Below are 20,247 nucleotides of genomic sequence, written 5' to 3'. Positions count from 1 at the left end.
AGAGCACTTTCCTCACATAGCACAAGGGCCACCTGTGCTGTGACCACCAGGCCACGTGCAAATACACAGGCTCCTGAGAGACCCAGCAGAGGCCCCCAGCATCTCCCAGGGTTTCAATGAGGCTGCCCCTTTAGGGGAGCTCACCCGTGCTGTTTACTCCTCCACCCTACCTCTGTTGGGTTCTGCTAACTCCCTGCTAATGTACCTCACCCCCAACAACAACAAAGTGGGTATCCGTATGAGCAGGACAGACTGCCAGGGTGATGCAGTGGAGAATGCGGAGGGCAAGGACTTGAGACCAGGACTAGGTGGATCACCACAGAAGGACAGGTGCTGAGTCCCTTTGACATACCCCTCAGCCACTCTGGCCAGCCTTGGTGGGCTAGGCAGCAGACACCCTGCACAGCTCCAGGCCACCCCCATGTTAAGAAAGCCCAAACTTAGCGGGTGTTTAAAAAAAAACACACACACAGAGGGACTTTCCTGACAGTCCAGTAGTTAAGACTTCACCTTGCAATGCAGGGAGTGCAGGTTTGATCCCTGGTCAGGGAGCTAAGATTCTGCATGCCTCATGGCCAGAAAACCAAAACATAAAACAGAAGCAATACAGTAACAAAGGCAATAAAGACAAAAACAAAAAACCTCTTAAAGAAAAAAAACAAAGAACTGCACCTTCTTCAGTTCCATTAGGAGAGCTGAAGAAAGGGGTATATATTTGTTAACTATTGCTGCAACAACAGGCAGCAGCTCAAAATAACAAAAACCTACTATGTTACAATCACTATGTTACAATTTGGGGCAGGAGTCAGGATGTGGCATCAGTTCAGTTCAGTTCAGTTGCTCAGTTGTGTCCGACTCTTTGCGACCCCATGAATCGCAGCACACCAGGCCTCCCTGTCCATCACCAACTCCCGGAGTTTACTCACAGTCATGTCCATCGAGTCGGTGATGCCATCCAGCCATCTCATCCTCTGTCATCCCCTTCTTCTCCTGCCCCCAATCCCTCCCAGCATCAGAATCTTTTCCAATGAGTCAACTCTTCCAATGAGGTGGACAAAGTATTGGAGTTTCAGCTTCAGCATCAGTCCAGTCAATGAACACCCAGGACTGATCTCCTTTAGGATGGACTGGTTGGATCTCCTTGCAGTCCAAGGGATCAAGGTCTTCTCCAACACCACAGTTCAAAAGCATCAGTTCTTCGGTGCTCAGCTTTCTTCACAGTCCAACTCTCACATCCATACATGACCACTGGAAAAACCATATCCTTGACTAGACGGACCTTTGTTGGCAAAGTCATGTCTCTGCTTTTCAATATGCTATCTAGGTTGGTCATAACTTTCCTTCCAAGGAGTAAGTATCTTTTAATTTCATGGCTGCAGTCACCATCTGCAGTTATTTTGGAGCCCCCAAAAATAAAGACTGACACTGTTATAGCTGGATCTTTTCATGTCCTCTCACAAGGCTGCGATCAAAATGCCTCCCCCGGTCATCGCCTCACCTGAAGGCTCTAGAGCAAGAGGAACCATTTCCACACTCCCTCACCTGCCCGCTGGCTGGAGGCCTCCCTCGACTCCTTGAACGTGGGTCTCTCCTTGGGACAGGATGTGGTAGCTGGCTTCCCTCGGAGCGAGCAAGAGACAAGCACCCAAAAGTCACAGCCTTTTAAAAAAAAAAAAAAACCACGTATCGCTTACTGGGATTTCTTCCTTTATCCTTCACACCTGTAATAGGTGGTAATACTGCACAGAGTTGTGCATGAGAAATAAACAAGGTAACCTAAGTGAAAAGTTTAGTACATCATAGGTGCTCAGCAACAGTTACCTCACTCTTTTTCTTTTCTTTTATTTTTTGACCACTCCACACGGCATGTGGGATCTTAGTTCCCCAGCCAGGGATCAAACCGATTCTCCCGTGAATTGGAACTTGGAGTCCTAACCCCTGGGCCACGAGGGAAGTCCCTGGCACAGTCATTTTATATCGTGATCTCAGAAGTGACAGGCCATCTCTTTTGCTACATGACGTGAGTTACATGACGTGAGTCAGTAGGTTATCGGTCTGGCCCACACTCAGCAGGCGGGCGTGAACACCTGGAGGCAGAGATCCTCGGGCAGCATCTTAAAGGATGGCTCCCATAAGGATGGGTCTTCCCTGGTGGCTTAGTCAGTAAAGAGACTGCCTGCAATGCATGAGACCTGGCTTCAATCCCTGAGTCGGGAAGATCCCCCGGAGAAGGAAATGGCAACCCACTTCAGTATTCTTGCCCGGAGAACCCCATGGACCAAGGGGTAGACAGCTACAATCTGTGCGGTCGGTCTCAGAGAGTCGGACAGGACTGAGTGACTGTCACTTTCACTTCCCATAAGGATGGTCTACAAAGGGACCAGAGCATTAGAGCCAATAAGCGGCCTTTTCTCTTGGTGGTCCCAGGAAATAAAAGCAAAATTAACACAGACAGGACACCTGAAGGGAGTTTTGTGTGTGGAGAGCAGGACTGAGGTCTAAGACTTCTCAAAGTCCCAATAACATAGTCCCTGATCAGCCAGGACTCTGGCCTCAGACAAACCTGGGTTCAAATACCAGCCCTGTACTCTCTAGTCATGAGCTCTCCAGCGTCTTAACCTCTTTTCTCCTTTGAGGAGCTTTAATTTCCTCCTCAAAAAAAACAAGACTCGAGGGACTTCCCTGGTGGTCCAGTGGTTAAGAATTCACTCCCCTTCCAATGCAGGGGACTCAGGTTCGATCCCTGGGCGGGGAACTAAGATCCTATGTGTCACGGGGCAACTAAGCGAGAGCACTGCAACGAAGATCCTGCGTGCCGCAACTATAGCCTGACACAGACAAAAATAAAATAAATAAATATCTTTGAAATGCTCAAGAAATGGGACTCGGAATAAAGTCTGCCTCAGTGGATTGCTGTTAAGACAAAACACACGATGGTCATGAAAAGATGGGCACAGCGCCCTGCACAGAAAAAAATAAGTTGCTCGTGTTGTTCAGTCACTAAGTTGTGTCCAGCTGTTTGCGACCCTATGGACTGCAATAAGCCAGGGTCCCCTGTCGTTCACTATCTCCCAGAAATTGTTCAGATTCATGTCCAAGAAAATATGTAGTACGTAATAATTACTAACCAGCAGCACAAGCAAGAAATGGCTCATTTTGCCTCCCAGATACCCTCCATCACAAGAGGGCGCCTAGTAGGGCTGGGGTATTGCAGCCACTGGAAAACTCTCTCCTCAAGCAAAACTTAAATCCCGTGGCCCCTTGGCTCTTAAATGAGCATCTTGAGGGGCTGACTCATATGGGTTCTGAAGGAGTCTTTTGGGCCTAGAAAAGAAAATAACAGTTTCAAAGGCCCTTGCTGAATCATCTAACTTCGGAGAAAACAAAACAGAACTTTAGGTTCCGCCCTGATGCTCCAGGCCAGTTGCCTCTATCTGGGACTTATCACCTCCTGTCCAGAAACCTTCCACCCCCTACACCTGCCCAGAAGACTTATCATCCCCTGCCCAACTACAAATGCCATCTCAACTAAAGAATACCCAAAACATCCTGCCTGATTAATGTCTCCCTTATCACTTCCACAAACCTCCTTATACATGTGGAGCCTCCCTGATCCCTCTCCGCGCTCAGCCTGGCCGTTAGGCTGACTGTCGCCCCTCCTTACCTGAATAAAGGTAACCTACTTCTGTTGAGGTCGTCTTTCCTCTTCTGCCTCGGCCCGAACTATACCTCACAGGTTCCCCACCTGCCCTCAGGGAAATAACGGATTGGGATCTGGGCTGCCGGAACAAAGCACCACAGACTGGGTGGCTTCAACTGTGGAAATTTATTTTCGACTATTTCTGGACATTAGAACTCTGAGGTCAAGGTGCTGGCGCGTTTGATCCCTTCTGAGGTCTCACTGCTTGCCTTGCAGCTGTGTCTTCACCTGTGCTTCCCTCATATCTGTGTCATGATCTCCTCTTATAAAGGCAACAGTCTTTGCATTAGGACCCACCCTCGTGAACCACACTTTAACACACTCACCTCTTAAAAGGCCCTCATCTCCAAACATAACCACATTCAGAGGTACTAGCAATCAAGACGTCAACATATGAATTTGGAATGGTGGGGACACAGTTCAACAGGCAAAGCATTTCAAGCTGTGAAGCCCCTGGAGATCAGAGCCCAGCCGCAGAATCCCGTGCAGGGTTGGCCTGCCCGACTCTGTGGCATGAAGGCGGAACTTGTTCACCTGCCATGAGAATCTCACCTCCACCCTGCCACCAGGGACACCCTGGCTGTCAGTGGCCCCATGTGGAGTTCCCTCCCTTACTCGATCCAAACTCTCGTCAGGAACAGCGGGAGACGGGGCCTCACAGGAGGACGCGAGAAGAACTGTCATCCCTGCCTGGTGTGACACTGGTCGACATTCCTCTGCCAGGCCCACCCAGGGGCAGAGAGCACCCTAGGGACAGTGGGCTTCGGACAGAGGTGGTTTGAATAAAAAGGGTGTTTCAGGGGGTGCAGGGCCAGGCCCCTGACCACCACCATCCGTGTGTGTGTGTGGAGTGGGGGGTGGTCAGGGAGTGGCCTTGCTGTGCCCAGAGTGGAGAGCGAGGACAGGCAGGCCCCAAAGAACCAGACCTCTTAGGCCATGACGGTACTCTCGTCGATGGGGGGTGAGAAATTGTACCTGATTGCTGCAGTGATTATAATTATGCTGACCTTTGGACAGAGAACTTGGAGAGGATTTTATAATGAAGCACTAATGAGGCTGAACAAGGAGTGAAGGGCTTGGAGAGAGCCTTGAAGAGGGTGGGCAGGCCTGTGTGTGTGCGTGTGTGTGCGTGCGTGTGTGTGTGCCTGGGGATGGAGTTAACAGGCCTGCTTCTTGCCCAAGGACACTTCTCCTGCAGAGCCAGCCCTTCAAAGAACAGAGACAGGAGCTCACTGAGACTAGCCTAGAACTGCACGGCACTCCCCAACAAGGAGCAAGACGCCCAGCCTGGTTAGATGTTCTGGGACTGCCAGCCTCGCACCAGGGCCCCAGGCCAGCCACACTCCAGAGGAAGAAGAAAACCACTGATGTCATACTTACCGAGTTGTTGTTCAAGTTGCTAAGTCGCGTCTGACTCTTTGCGACCCTATGGACTGTAGCACACCAGGCTTCCCTGTCCTTCACTATCTCCTGGAGCTTGCTCAAACTCATGTCCATCGAATCAGTGATGCCATCCAACCATTTCATCCTCTGTCATCCCCTTCTCTTCCCACTTTCAGTCTTTCCCAGCATCAGGGACTTTTCTAATGAGTCAGTTCTTCGCTTCAGGTGGCCAAAGTACTGGAGCTTCAGCTTCATCATCAGTCCCTCCAATGAATATTCAGGACTGATTGCCTTTAGGATTGACCGGTTTGATCTCCTTGCAGTCCAAATGACTCTCAAGAGTCTTCTCCAGCACCAGGGCTCAAAAGTATCAATTCTTTGGCACTCAGCCTTCTTTATAGTCCAACTCTCACATCTGCACATGACTCTGGATAAACCATACTTATCAAGCAGCACTGCTCTTACACGTGAACACACTCCAGCTTGGTTGGATCCTCATAACAACCTATGATGTAGGACAAGCCCATTTTACAGGCAGGAAAATGAAGCACAGAAAGGTTTAATTACTTGCTCAAAGGTATATTACTAAGAATAGGCAGTGCTGGGACTTGAACCCAGGTGGCATGGCTTGGAGGTTTGAAGTTTTCATCATCTTAACCAGTGACCCAGGGCCTCATGTGCCAGACAGATCAGCTCAAATGCTGCCCTGTGTGACAGAAGATATCATCACTGGACTCAACTTACTTAACAAACAGTCATTCAGTCAGCACTGTGTGTCAGGTGGTGTCCTGAGCACGTCATAGATGTTAACTCATTTAATCACGGCAATGACCCTATGAGGTGGGTGCATCTAGCAGATGAGCAAATGGAGGCACAGAGTGGGTAAGTCACTTGTTCAAGTTGTCATCGTTAATAAGCAAGATACAGGATTTTTCTAGTAGTCATGTATTAATGTGCAAGTTGGACCATAAAGAAGGCTGAGCACGGAACAATTGATGCCTCTGAACTGTGGTGCCAAAGAAGACTCTTGAGAATCCCTTGGACTGCAAGGAGATCAACCAGTCAATCCTAAAGGAAATCAATCCCCTGAATATTCATTGAAAGGACTGATGCTGAAGCTCCGATACTTTGGCCACCTGATTCGAAGAGCCAACTCATTGGAAAAGACCCTGATGCTGGGAAAGATTGAGAGCAGGAGGAGAAGGGGTGACAAGGGTTGGATGGCATCATCAACACATCGGACATAAGTATGAGCAAACTCTGGGAGACAGTGAAGGACACGGAAGCCTAGCATGCTGCAGTTCATGGGGTTGCAAAGAATCAGACACGACTTAGCAATTAAACAACAGTAACAACAACAACAGGATTTCAACCCAGACAGCCTGTCTCTGGAGTCCCCATTCTTTACCACTACACTTCACTATTTCTCTACCCACTCCTATTTTAGAGATGGTGCTTTGGCCAAGGTATGGATGAACAGGAAGACAGAAATTGAGGGGGTTGACGGAAGAAATGCAGAAGGAGACTGGTAAAGAAGCTGCTTCTGTTGTCCTGGAGGAAGATATAAGGGACCTGAACAAGGCAGAAACATCAGTGCAAGAGCTCTGGGTGTATCAACCTCATAGACAAGAAGAGGCCCCGGGGTGATGCTCAGAGTGGAGGGCAGACTGGGAGCCAGGCTTCAGAGGATGGAGCTTGGGTGAGGATGGTGAATGGTGCATGAAAGAGTGTCATCTCAGCAAAGGCGGTGCCAGATGGCCCCAGCAAGGGCTTCAAAGCAAAGGGGCATTTTGTGTCGAAAGGAAGAGCCTGGTTTGCAAGTGACAGTGTGAAACCAGGATACTACTGATGCTGCCTCCTGCGGCCAAGGAAAGCATGGTCTATGGGGAAAAGAGCCCCTCCCTCCACGCCGCCTACTCAAGCAGGCAACAGGAGTTGCTGTGCCCTGGGGAAGAGCCGGGGTTATGAAGGTCAGGAGACAACAGACCAGCCTGCAAAACAAAGAGGGTTTGCTGTGGAAAGGGAAAGAGGAGGAGCTAGTAATGGGTCATCAGGCTCCACAGCGGAAAGTGAAAGTGAAAGTGAAGTTGCTCAGTCGTGTCCCTGACTCTTTGCGACCCCATGGACTGTAGCCTACCAGGCTCCTCTGTCCATGAGATTTTCCAGGCAAGAGTACTGGAGTGGATTGCCATTTCCTTCTCCAGGGGATCTTCCTGATCCAGGACTCAAACCCCGGTCTCCCTCATTGCGGGCAGACGCTTTACCATCTGAGCCACAAGGGAAGCCTCATCAGACTCCACAGCGGGGTGCAGGGGAAATGCAAACGCCCTTTAGCCACCCCCCAGAGCTATTTCAAATCCTGAAAGATGATGCTGTGAAAGTGCTACACTCAATATGCCAGCAAATTTGGAAAACTCAGCAGTGGCCACAGGACTGGAAAAGGTCAGTTTTCATTCCAATCCCAAAGAAAGGCAATGCCAAAGAATCCTCAAACTACCACACAATTGCACTCATCTTACACACTAGTAATGTAATGCTCAAAATTCTCCAAGCCAGGCTTCAGCAATATGTGAACCGTGAACTTCCTGATGTTCAAGCTGGTTTTAGAAAAGGCAGAGGAACCAGAGATCAAATTGCCAACATCTGCTGGATCATTGAAAAAGCAAGAGAGTGCCAGAAAAACATCTATATCTGCTTTATTGACTATGCCAAAGCCTTTGTGTGGATCACAATAAACTGTGGAAAATTCTGAAAGAGATGGGAATACCAGACCACCTGATCTGCCTCTTGAGAAACCTGTATGCAGGTCAGGAAGCAACAGTTAGAACTGGACATGGAACAACAGACTGGTTCTAAATAGGAAAAGGAGTATGTCAAGGCTGTATATTGTCACCCTGCTTATTTAACTTATATGCAGAGTACATCATGAGAAACGCTGGGCTGGAAAAAGCACAAGCTGGAATCAAGATTGCCAGGAGAAATCTCAATAACCTCAGATATGCAGATGACACCATCCTTACGGCAGAAAGTGAAGAGGAACTAAAAAGCCTCTTGATGAAAGTAAAAGTGGAGAGTGAAAAAGTTGGCTTAAGGCTCAACATTCAGAAAACGAAGATCATGGCATCTGGTCCCATCATTTCATGGGAAATAGATGGGGAAACAGTGGAAACAGTGTCAGACTTTATTTTTCTGGACTCCAAAATCACTGCAGATGGTGACTGCAGCCATAAAATTAAAAGACCCTTACTCCTTGGAAGAAAAGTTATGACCAACCTAGATAGCATATTCAAAAGCAGAGACATTACTTTGTCAACAAAAGTTCGTCTAGTCAAGGCTATGGTTTTTCCTGTGGTCATGTATGGATGTGAGAGTTGGACTGTGAAGAAGGTTGAGCGCTGAAGAATTGATGCTTTTGAACTGTGGTGTTGGAGAAGACTCTTGAGAGTCCCTTGGACTGCAAGGAGATCCAACCAGTCCATTCTGAAGGAGATCAGCCCTGGGATTTCTTTGGAAGGAATGATGCTAAGGCTGAAGCTCCAGTACTTTGGCCACCTCAGGCGAAGAGCTGACTCATTGGACAAGACTCTGATGCTGGGAGGGATTGGGGGCAGGAGGAGAAGGGGACGACAGAGGATGAGATGGCTGGATGGCATCACTGACTCGATGGACGTGAGTCTGGGTGAACTCTGGGAGTTGGTGATGGACAGGGAGGCCTGGCGTGCTGCGATTCATAGGGTCGCAAAGTCAGACATGACTAAGTGGCTGAACTGAACTGAACAGACTCAACTAGACCACAAACACGCTGGCCCAGTGCCAGGCAGGACTGCAGGCACGGGTGACAAAAAGCAGAAGGGCCTTAAATCTGCTCTAGTCAACACTGCTCACCGTAGAGAGGGGGTCTTTAGCTCACCTCTGCTGGCCAAGGGATGCCTATCACAAACACAAAACTCTGCCCAAAGGCTTTTTTCTGGCTGCAGAAAAGTCAGTGCCCCCAGAAAGAGCCCTCCACCAATGAAGGCCTGAAGTTGGGAATAAATATCCCAGCTGCCTCATCCCCTCGAGGGAGATAAACAGATGTGTCTCCCCCCGTGTTTTTCAGCAGCATTGTTCCCCAGTTGCTCTGAGGATAACCCACTTGATATTACACACTTTACTAAACTCCTACCTTTTCCCAGTTTACGTTCCCAATCCTTATTAGGGCTTCCGGGGATCACCTCCCAAATAAACTATCCGCACTCAGATCTTTGTCTCTGGGTCTGCTTCAAGGTATACCTAACTAAGATGGGGATGCTAGGGCCCAGAGAGGGGAAGAGATTTGCCCTGGGTCACACGGCTTCTCAGTAGAGCCATGACCCAAACCTAGGGGTGGAGGGGTGGGGGTGGGGGCGCTGCACTGGGCCTTCATTGCTTCTCTCCAGTTGCAGCAAGCAGGAGCCACTCTTTAGTTGTGTGCACAGCCTTCTCGTTGCAGTGGCTTCTCTTGTTGCAGAGCACGGGCTCTAGGTGCTGGGCTTCAGTAGCTGTGGCACACGGCTTAGTTGCTCTGTGGCATATGGAATCTCCCCAGACCAGGGATTAAACCCATGTCCCCTGCATTGGCAGGTGGATTGTTAGCACCTGGACCACCAGGGAAGCCCAAAGGCAGAGGTTACAAGCACGAAGTATAGACTCACAAAGGTCTGGGTTCAATCACCTGTGTAGATTATATTACTGTCCTTTCTCTACCTTGCCTGTAAGAGAATTAAATCTCTCTCCTCATTGTCACCAACTGCAGTACTTCTCTATAGGAGAAGTCAAATTCCCTGTCCCACTGAAAGAAGGCTTGACCATGGACCTCCCTGGCCAATAAAATCTGAGCAGAAGTGACATATCCCAATGCTGAACAGAAACCTTAACAGCCATGGCAGGCTACACCAGCCTTCTTGCTTTTTTCTTCTTCTCCCGTGATAATAGCATGTCTCAGGACTACTCCTGGATCCTGGAGTAAAGCTAGAGTAGGGCAGCTGGTCCATGAGTGGGATGAGACAGGAGTGAATAAGAAAACCTTAGGAGAAGGCAATGGCACCCCACTCCAGAACTCTTGCCTGGAAAATCCCATGGACGGAGGAGCCTGGTGGGCTGCAGTCCATGGAGTCGCTAGGAGTCGGACATGACTGAGCGACTTCACTTTCACTTTCCACTTTCATGCATTGGAGAAGGAAATGGCAACCCCCTCCAGTGTTCTTGCCTGGAGAATCCCAGGGACGGGGGAACCTGGTGGGCTGCTGTCTATGGGGTTGCAGAGAGTCGGACACGACTGAAGCGACTTAGCAGCAGCAGCAGCAATTATTTTAAACCAGATATTTCAGGCTCATTTGTTACCGCAATGTAGCAAAAGCTGACAAATACACTCACCACATATTGGCTACGTTAACCCAAAGCAAGCAACAAAATCTCTGTGAGCCTTAGTTTCTTCCTCTATCAAAAATAAGACTAATAATGACTTCCCTGGTGGTCCAGTGGTTAAGACTCTACACTCCCAATGCAGAGGGCCCAGGTATGATCCCTGGTCAGGGAACTAGATCCTATATATGCTGCAACTAAAACCCAGAGCAGCCCAATAAATAAATAAATAAGACTAATAATAACAGTATCTACTTAATGGGATTTTTGTGGTAATTACACAAGATAATGCATGAAAAGACTAAAAGTATGGTGTCTGGCACAGAGCAAGTACCCAGCAAATGTTAGCTATTATTATTATCATTATCATTATTATATTTTTTTTCTCTATCCCACAGAAAGACTTCCTCAAAAAGCAAGTTCTCCAGAGGAAATATATTGTTCCTGCAGGGCTCATCCCGGCTTGTTTGTAAGAGGTATTTACTTTCCCCTCCAAGGCCCTGCCCAGAGTGGTGCCCCCACCACAATGCAGAAAGAAGTGCCAAGTGAAGTGCCCACGTCCCAGCAGGCCTGCACGCAGGAAACCATAGCACTTAATGAATCCCCACAGAGAGGTCCAGATTAGCCGTGGTTTATTACTCCAAAATGGCAGGGAGTCATTTATCCATGAGCTATGGCCTCTCCCTGTTGCCTGTGCATTACAACTTATTTACAAGGCAATCTGCACAGTGTCACACCGGCTGGCCATTATGCTGCTGTCTGCCACCCACTAGGAGGGTTGCTGAACCCAGAGACAAAAGGGTCCTCCCCCTGCCTCTGCTTCGCTAGTGACAGTGAGCCAGTGGTTCTCCCCCAGTGTGGCACATTTGCTCTTCGGGGAAGAGAACTCCTCCCCATCGCCAGCCCAGCAACTCAGAACACATCTGGGGGGTGGGTGGTGAAAGGCCAGCCTAGAAAAGGCTGCTGGGAAAGCAGCAGAGAAGTTGGGTTGCAGAGAAGTTATTTTAATAAGCACGATGGAAAGAGGGTTTGCAGGTGCCATGGCACAGACACCTCTTTGACTACTGTCATAGGAAAATAACATCATCTTGTGATGGGTTTTGCATGTGGCTTGGCACATAGAAAACTCTCAACAAGTGTTACCTGTTGTTGTCATGGTTACAACCTGCATCCCAGCTGGTTCCCATCACCTTGGGCATCAGGCTCTATGGTACACTGGTCATTTGCTGCTACTGCAACTTCAGCTTGTGGATGCAGAAGCTTTTGATTCTAGGTACATGGCATCATCAACTGTACAGAAGATCCTCCTAACAGACAGGTTAGGATCTGAGAGACAGCTTCAGAGTCCCCATGTTTATACCAAAGGGACACTATATCCACAATGCTGTCTGTGGCTGACAAACTGTAGCTTTGAAGTTTAACCTCGTTATCTTTGAAGTTCTTGAGTAGAATGGCTTCTGTGTTCCAATGGCTACTGCAAATTCTGTCCCTAATTTCTCCATTGCTCCATGCAGTGGGACTCCACACTCCCTGTCACCAGAAGGGGCTTTATAGAACTCCACATTTTAATCAGGAAAAAGAACCTCTTTGAACTGAATGTGGCCTGACTCCAACGTCTTTTCTTCCATGGCTACTTCCTGTCTGCCATTCTCAAAACATCCCACCACCACAAGGACTGGCCCCCTGGGGCTTTATTTATGAATTATTTCATTCCACATCACGCAGCTATTGGTCATAACCTTGGGTCACTACTTCGTATCCCTTTTCCCCCATAATGTCTTCTATGTCTGAATGTTCCCCATTCAATTTCAGTAGAATAAATATACTAGTTATTAACAAGAATAGCTAAAATCGATTGAATGTTTGCCTAGTGCCAGGCACCCTAGAGGTGTCTTGCATGCCTCTCTTTTTACTATATATTGATTTATTTATTGGCTGCACTGGGTCTTCATTGCTGTGCACGAACATTCTCTGGTTGTGGTGAGCAGGGGGTTACTCTCTAGTTGCGGTGCTCTGGCTTCTCATGGCAGGGGTTTCTCTTGTTGTGGAGCACAGGCCCTAGAGCTTGGGCTCAGCAGTTGTGGCACACAGGCTCAGTTGCTCCCCGGCATGTAGGATCTTCTCAGACTAGGGACAGAACTGGTGTCCCCTGCATTGGCAGGCGAATTCTTAACCACTGGCCCACAAGGAAAGTCCCACCTCTCTCTTTTCATCTTCACGGTCACCTAGTAGGGCTTGTACCATCATATTTCTTATCCAGCTGATAAGACTAGAGCAGTTACGTAATTTGCCCAAGGTCACACAGCAAATAGAGGAATCTCAAATCTGAGGCCTGAATCCTGGTAGTCTCATTTCAGAGTGGGAGCTTGTAGCAGATTTTGTAGGTGGCCCACCCATATTTTCTTGAACCTCACCATTTCAGGACACATCAGTCAACTTCTGTCTCTGGCTTCCACCGGCAAAGCAAACTAAAGAGTGCTGGATACCCCTAGTGACAAGTGGGTGCTCTGATGCAGGGTGTATGATAAGTCATGTCCAAGTCTTTGCCACCCCATGGACTGTAGCGAAGCCCAACAGCTTCCTCTGTTCGTAGGATTTTTCAGGCAAGAATACTGGAGCAGGTTGCCATTTCCTATTCCAGGGGATCTTTCTGATCCAGGGACGGAACCCACATCTCTTACATCACCTGCATTGGCAGGCGGAATCTTTACCACTAGCGCCACCTGGTGGGGTCTGGTGTTTAAATATTTAGCTCCCTCTTCCTATTGAGGGGCAGGACTCTGCAGGTGTTTGTGTTCCGGTTCCCAGGGTTCCCCAGTGGAATTAATCTTCATTTGCCCACAGTGATTATCGGCTTGAAAATGCATCCTGTATAGTTTTCCTTCCCTTTCCTGACTCGACAATTCCCAGTGTTTCCTCCCAGTGTCTCCTGGAATCCCATCCCAAACAGAGCACTTGTTTTCCAATCTGTCTCAGAGTAAGCTTCCAGGGAAACCCAAACTAAGCCAGTGATTTTCCCCCAAATCAACTCCATTCATTCATCTCCCTTTTCATAAAACTGAAATTCTTTCCTCATGGAAGCTATAAAATTCCTACGCAGTTTTCAGGAATTCTGCCATTCCATCCCTACTTGTCCACGTAGTGAAGGGGCAGCTGGTGGTTACAGGTAGTTTCATCTGCCCCGTGCAGGCAAAGTGACCATGCCACATCTTCTTGCACCACTAAAATCACCTGCGCCACAGTTAGAAATGTTTTCAAACATGCTGTCTGGCTCCTGTATGGCCGAATCTCATTCAGATGAACCCAAGCCACAAGTGATTCCCATAATGATGACTCCCAAGTGTTCGCTTTTCTGAAGCAGCTGATCTTCGTTTTACGGACGCACATCAACAAGAAGATGACAGGTTTGCTGACAATCCCAGTCACTAAGCCACGCAGGGGAGACTGAAGGGGATAGAACAGAGCCTGATTCACCTGCGGGATTTCCAAGGAGAAGAAGCCGAGAGGAAGCAATCTTTGCTACCTCCAGAAGAAACCAGTCCCAAACACCACAGGTCTTCCCAGAAGGAGAAAAGCTCTATTCTCAACAGGAAGACACGACCCGTCATAACCCTTCCTGCCTTCCGTCTGTCCCAAACCCAACAGCTTCTACCATGACAGGCAGCCGAGCCCTGAGTAATTTGTTTTCCTTTTCTGAGCCTCAGTTTCCTCATGCAAGAAGTGAGAGTAACACTACCTACCTCATTCATTCAACAGCTTACTGAATGTCTACCATGAGCCAGACATTTGTAGGTTATGTACGTAAAAAGAGGTTATTTACATACACACAAACTTAGCACATAGGAAGTGCTTGGGCTCAGTAGCTGCGGCTCATAGGCTTAGCTGCCCCACAGCATGAGGGATCTAAGTTCGCTGACCAGGGACCAAACCCGCGTCCCTTGAATTGGAAGGCAAATTCTTAACCACTGGACCACTGGGGAAGTCCTTATGTAGATGAATAAACCAAGACAAAAGGAGGGTCCATGAACTTGTTTAGAGTCGCTTGGCCAGAATTTGTACCCAAATCTTCTGATGTTAAGGCCAGGTATTTTTCCACCCCTCAATGTCTTGGGGTCCCTGAACTATAAAGAGAACACTCCTTAGTGACGTAGAGTGTATACCAGAAGTCAGAAAACGTCTTCTGTAATGGTCCAGGTAGCAAATACTTCAGGCTTTGGAGCCATTCGGTCTCTATGGTACCTACTCAGATCTGTCATTGTAGCACATGACCAGTCACAGCACAACATAAGCAGATGAGCATAACTGTGTTCTAATAAAACTTATTTACAAAAACTGGCTGTGGGCAGGAAATCATCTGCAGCTTGTCAACCTCTGGTGTGGATGAAAAAGAGTGAGCTTTGAAGCCAGACAATCCAAGGTTCAAATGCCAGCTCAGAAAACACTAATGCATCCTTGGGCTATCTAAACATCCTAAGCTTTGCTTAGTCGGGCTTTCTAGTCATTAGTCAAAGGGCAATTATGATATTTAGTTTGCAGGGCTTGGTGCTTAACCTCTCCCACTCATTCCTCTCCCCCTCTGGGTTTGTGCTGAGGAACCAGTCACTTAAGGATCCAAGGACAGAAAAGGAACAGAGACTCGGCTTTGTTAGGACTTGCGTGGTGGCTCAGTGGTAAAGAATCTGCTTGCCAAGCAGGAAACACAGGTTCGATCCTCAGGTTGGAAAGATCCCCTGGAGAAGGAAATGGCAACCCACTCCAGTATTCTTGCCTGGGAAATCTCATGGAGAGAGGAGTCTGGTGGGCTATAGTCCATGGGGTTGCAAAAGATTCGGACATGACTTAAAGACTAAACAACAACCTGGCTTTATTAATGGCCAGGCACGTGCACAATGAACAAAATCAGGGGTCTCTAGCAAAGCACAGGCAAGCCCCAAGGTCTGAGTGAGGCCTCCTACTGCTCGCCCCTAAATCTAAATCTTGGGATGGGCATGCTCTCCTATGGGAAGAAAGCCATGTGGCAAGGTCATCAGAGCAGACCCAGAGCCCAGGGATCGCACCTGCCCTGTGAACCGAGATGGCCTTCTCAGTGGCAGGAGGAGCAGAGATCTGGCTCACGAATAGGCAGTGACATCACTCACTGGCAAGATGTGGACCAAGGTACATTAAGCTCTGGCCAACCAGGTTGCCAACCATAGACAGGGTGCAGAGGAGTCTGAAAGTGCCCTCACAGGCCAGGGGAGCAGTGCAGGGCAGTCCCTCCTCGGGGCATGGCTATGAGGCACCTGGCACAGAGATGGCACCTTGGGGTGAGCCCCTCGAAAATGGAGCCTGAGACAGGGATACAGATGCACGATGCCTTGAAGGAAAGCTCTTAGGAGAAACCAGCAAGCAAGGGAGGGAAGGTGTGGGGCCCAGGAAGGATGCGATAAAGTCTAGCCTTAGCCTTGACCTGAATCACGGGGATCTCTGGAGCATAAATTACATGCAGTATTGATGCTGCCTGGGACATGGGGCTGACATTTTGGAAACCTGGGACCTTTTACAGACAGAAGTTCTCACCAAATAAGGACTCTCTTCTCTTCCTCCCCACCTTCCTGTAACAGATTCCCCAGGGAATGATGACAGACTGACCTTTCTCATAAACTGAAGATTTCTCAAATATGGTTTTATCTTCACCCATGCATCACTGGTTGCTAGTCCAATGAGGGTCTGAAGAAGGGAGATCAAAGTCTAGGCTTTCAGGAGTTCCCTGATGGTCTAGTAGTTAGGATTTCAGGCTTTCACTGACGTAATCTGGGTTCAGTCCCTGGTTGGGGAACTGAGATCTTGAAAGCTATGAGCAGGTCTAGGCTTTCACAGGTAGAAACTGGTCTCATCTGACCCTTATCCCAAACCTCACGCCCCTCCTTATAGAGCATTTAGTGAGCCATTTCGTCAACCTGAGGAAGGGTTGTCAAGTTCACCAGGAGCTAGAAAAGATATGTTTTGCAACCAGGGGGGAGGAAAGGAAAGAAACAAGAAAACAAAGATTCTGCCTTGTGCTTGAGAAATATGAGTATTTGTGTACATTTTAATTGAAATTGGCTCAGTTGCCATATGCACACAGTTAAAAGAGTCTGGTCTAGACACCAAGACTAAACAAAAGCCTCCTGCAAAACACGATGCATTATGCAGGCTCCCGACACAGTAATTTAAATATGATGATTAAATAATTATTTCTGGGTGGTTTTATATTCCAGTCAATTCCACAGATATTCATCAAGCCCCCACCGCGTGCCTAGCACCGTGCAAGAGTCTAGAATACAAAGATGAGTAAGAGGTCACAGGCTGCTGGGGGAAACCGACATGTAAAAAAGCACATAGAACACAACACGGCTGCTGTCGCAGAGGCAGGCCCACGCAGGCGGAGCTGTCGTCTCTGCCAGAGCAGTTCATCTCCTGGGGCTGCTGACGGGGCACTGGGTCTACAAGGAGAAGCGGCTCACAGAAGAGAAAGGTGCTCCAACAGCAGGGGGCCAGAAGGTGCACGGTCTAGAAGGCTGAGTAACCTGACATGGCTGAAGCCTCACCCAAGTGGTAAGTGGGGAAGGAAATGATTATCATCACCAGCCAGACCCCAGCTTGAACATCACCTCCAAGAGGTCTTGCCTGACCATTCCGACTAAAACTACTGTCATTTCCTATGGCCTCACCCTGTTTTGTTTTTTTTCTGTGACATTTGACATTCTCTAAAGTTAAACCTCAATTACTGGGTTTTTTGTTTGCATTCTCCCCAGCCAGAACGTAAATCCCTTATAAGAGCCAGGCCTTTGTCTGTCTTCTTCATCATCGTGTCTCCAACATTTAGAGCCGAGTAGGTGCTCAAGAAATAAAAGTTTTAAAATGACCAGATGGGGACTTCCCTGGTGGTCCACTGGATAAGGCTTCACCTTCCAAATCAGGGGGTATGGGTTCAATCCCTGGTTGGGGAGCTAAGTAGATTCCACATGCCTCATGGCAAAAAAAAAAACCAGAGTGCAAAATGGAAGTAATATTGTAACAGATTCAATAACAACTTTAAAACAATCCTTATCCACAAAAAATCTTAAATAAATAAAAAGATGACTAAATCAACAGATACGGGATTTGCAACCTGAGTTTGTGGAACACTTCAAACCAGTAGACTCACTTTATCAGTGTTAGTTCCAGTCATACTAAGTGCTATAACAATAAACTCAACATTTGTCACTATCTTTACCCAACAGAAAAGTGTTTCCAGCCGCAGGTGGCCTTCTTCTACCTGCTTAGCAGGAACCCAGGTGCCTTCCATTTCGTGGCCTTGCCATCTCCCAGGGACTCGAAGTCCTTTGTTTCAGGCCAGTGGAAGCAGAGAGAGCACCTCTGCTCAGAAGTGACACACATCGCTATCAGGTACATCCCTTGGGGAAGAATGAGTCCTCGGGCCCCACTTGGGCGCCAGGGCAGCTGGGCTGAGGACGCTCTGGCTGGACAGACCTCTCTCAGTGACTGTGCCACACTGGGGTAGGGGGCGGGGCGGAGAATGAGCTGGTGGTGGACACACAGTGATGTTGGCCCCAACAGCCCTGGGCTCAGAAAGGCAGTCATTTATCCAAGAGCAAGCCACTCACAAATAATGTGATTGTCCCTCAGTTTAAGTAGCCAAATCCCTCCCCTCCCCTCCCCTGCTCTCACTTATGCTAATATTCCAAACACTGAGATCAAAAGGGAACATTTCTTGACCTCGTCCTAAGATGCTAAAGAAACTTCCTATCAGAATCCTGTAGCCCCTGTAAGCAAGCGTTCATGTCCCGTTCCTGGGGCAAATACAGGCCAAGTTTTTGAGCTAAAGGGCTAAGAAACCAATATGCTAGAATTTTGCCAAGAATGGAGAGAAGCAGACAGGTACAGAAAACAGGATGCCAGAGGAGAAGAGGGAGTTTGCTTCCATCCATCGCAACCCTCTAATAATAACAACAACAATGACAACTGACACTGATTGAGCATTTTCTGTAGGCCAGGCACTGAGCCAAGTGAATTACAATTGTTCTTTCATTTAATCTTCGGAAAACCTAATATGATAGCTATTGTCATTCCCTTTTTTTTTTTTTTTTTTTTTGCAGATAAAGAAACCAAGGCCCAGGGACTTCTCTTGTAGTTCAGTAGTTATGACTCCTTGTTTTCACTGCAGGAGGTGCAAGTTCGATCCCTGGTTAGGGAACTAGGATCCCACAGGCTGTATGGCACAGTCAAAAAAAAGAAAGAAACGGAAGCTCAGAGAGGCTAAGCAACTAGCCACAGCTGACCCAGCCAGTCAAGATAGGAGGTGGGATTTGAGGAGTTTGGTGCCAGAGCCTAAACGCCAGCATCTCCAGCAGCCTCTGCAGTTAGCCGGGCTGGTGGCCAAGGCTGGAAGGTAGACCATGGAAGAGGTGTGGTCCAGCAATGGTCATCATCTTCAGTGATGGCCTAGTATCTTGTCCCCAGAAGGCATCTGATGTAGGTGGAACTCTACTGGCTCTGAGGAGTCAGGGTGGCTTCTTTGTTCTACCTAAAGAAAGAGGCATCTTTAAGCTTGGGATGCCTTCTGGATCATAGCAGGGCTTGCTCTGCTTGCTCTAACATTCTTGCCTTGCCTCTTTCAAAGGAGTGTTTTTTCTTTGCCCTGCTTGCCACAAACTCCGCTGTACTTCTAAACCAAACAGTGTGACGTACATTCAAATTACAGTCCTCACTTATGATTATTCGCTCCTCTTAAGTAACCAATCATCGTGACTTTGAATGGGTTTAATTATCAGGATACTTCAGTACATAAATAACCGTGCATCCACTGTTAGCCAGGCTGACAGCTCTAATTGAATCCAGCAGTCTGAGTAGAACAACTGGAATCTGGTCCTGACGCTTTACACTGAGTTGTCAGGATGATCGGAAGGGTTCACCTGGTGGAACTACTAATCGCCAAGCCTGGACCCTTTCTGGGAAGACTCTAGTTGCTTCTCTTTAAAGAGCAATTTGACTAAAAGCAAAAAGAGATGGATACTTTTTTTTTAATCTTCAAAGAGAGCATCCATTTTCAAAGTACTTTCAGACACATCATCTCAATCCACTCAATGACTGCAGGAGTATAATCTTCCTACTCGGTGCTTGAAGCATAATCAATATTATTGAATAAACAGTGCTTCATAGATGAGGAAACTGAGGCTCAGAAGCTAGTCCAAGGTGACACAGTCAGTCTAGGGCAAAGCTTGGTTCTTGATCTCAGATGTGCCTACTCAATTATCAACCTGGGACCAATGAGGCAGCCAGCATCACTACCCCAGTTCATCCTCCCAGACCTACATGCACTGACCTTGAACAACAGCTCCTGGTACCCAGGTCCATCTGGCTCCATCTTCCTCCCTGGGAGCAGGGTAAACCTGAGGGCCACCCAGGAACAGACTGCAGCAGCAAAGGGTGGTCAGAGGTCAGACACAGGTCCTAGCGCATCCCAGAGCTTCTTCTCACTTTTCTCTTTGATCAAAACTCAAACAGGGGCTCTGCATCAATCTAGAGGGGCAGGATGGGGCAGGAGATGGGACAGAGGTTCAAGAGGGAGGGGATATATGTATACCTATGGCTGATTCATGCTGAGGTTTGACAGAAAACAACAAAATTATGTAAAGCAATTATCCTTCAATAAAAAAATAAATTTAAAAAAAACCCTCGTCCCTCTAGGCTCAGAGGGTTTAGAGTTTCTCCAGCCATCTGCCCCCTTCCATACCATCTAACCCAGAGGTATAGTTGTT

At 48.0% G+C, this 20,247-nt stretch overlaps 1 long non-coding RNA gene across 1 annotated transcript; it reads right to left on the bottom strand.

Moving 5' to 3' along the window:
- Positions 1-667: 667 nt before the first annotated feature.
- Positions 668-17,825, bottom strand: LOC132346964 (uncharacterized). Its single transcript, XR_009497001.1, has 2 exons — positions 17,745-17,825; positions 668-1,659 (listed from the first exon to the last, which is right to left on the bottom strand). It is a non-coding gene; the product is annotated as an uncharacterized lncRNA (long non-coding RNA).
- Positions 17,826-20,247: the final 2,422 nt, after the last annotated feature.

Source organism: Bos taurus, chromosome 13, assembly GCF_002263795.3.
Source record: "Bos taurus isolate L1 Dominette 01449 registration number 42190680 breed Hereford chromosome 13, ARS-UCD2.0, whole genome shotgun sequence".
NCBI classification, from domain to species: domain Eukaryota; kingdom Metazoa; phylum Chordata; class Mammalia; order Artiodactyla; family Bovidae; genus Bos; species Bos taurus.
The sequence above is the reverse complement of the archived record's forward strand: the minus strand, read 5'-3'. Positions and strand labels throughout refer to the sequence as shown.